Raw genomic sequence first — 1,116 nt, 5'->3', positions numbered from 1 at the left:
CGGGGTGGGGGGCCATTCGCAAGTCAACTGTGTCAATCCCCAATGCTGCTACCTCTGCAAGGATCCAGGCCATCCCGCTCTCCTGTGCCCGGATAGACCGGTGGTGTCGGAGCTCATGGTGTACGGCGACGGTATCGAGGGTTTGGGTTTCTTCCACCTCAAGGTCCCCGACGTCCCGCCGCCCTCTCCCTCCCTCCAGGCGGTCGTCACGGTGGTCGACGGGGTGGCATCCCCGGAGATGATTGAGGCCGAGCTCAACCACCTCTACCGGTGCCAGTGGGACTAGGTGGTCACCCCCACTGCTGGCCACATCTTCACCGTCGTCTTCCCCGACTCCGTCAGCTACGGCTACGCCACGCACAGTGGCCGGATCACGCTCGCTCTCAACCAACTGGTTGTCGGCATCTCCGAGCCGATCCTCAACGCTCAGGTCGTGGCCGTCCTCGACACCGCTTGGATCCTTGTTGTCGGCCTCCCTGATATTGAGCGGTCCGAGCTCATCATTCGCCAGATGTCCCGCCTCTTGGGCAAGGTGGTGGTGGTCGATGAGCTCTCTCTGCGCAAGGAGGAGGAGGTCCGGGTCAAGGTCAAGTGCCTCGACTCCTCCAAGCTTCACACCACTGTCCGCGTCTTCTTCAACGACCAGGGCTTCGACCTTAGGATCGCCCCCGAGCCCCCCAACCACGTCAGTCGCCCCCGCTCCTTCGACGCTGGCCTCCCCGACGGCAACCCGGGGACCGACGAGGACTACCACGGACGTCACCGTGCGTGCTCCCACCACTCGGATGAGGAGGGGGGCTCGAAGGACTCCTGCTCCCCGTCCCCTTCGCCCCCTCCTCCTACCGCGGGGGGCAAGGGCCGCCAGGCCGCGCCCAGCCTGCTCCTCGGCGGTCCCTCGGACTCTGTGGCGACGTCCTCCGAGATGAGCGACATCTCCAGTGTTGGCCTGGTCGTCTGCCCGGCTTCCTTCCCGCGCTCTCCTTCCTCGTCTGCTCCCGTCGCGCTGGACCCGGCGGCTCCGGCTCCCAGTCTGCTTCCGGCGGCTTCGGTGGCCCCTCCTGAGGGGGATGAGCCCCCTGTGGCGGACTCCCCCCTCCGGCTTCGCCTCCCGCGATC

This window comes from Triticum dicoccoides, chromosome 3B (genome assembly GCF_002162155.2).
Source record: "Triticum dicoccoides isolate Atlit2015 ecotype Zavitan chromosome 3B, WEW_v2.0, whole genome shotgun sequence".
Taxonomy (NCBI): domain Eukaryota; kingdom Viridiplantae; phylum Streptophyta; class Magnoliopsida; order Poales; family Poaceae; genus Triticum; species Triticum dicoccoides.
This window is presented reverse-complemented; position numbering follows the sequence as displayed.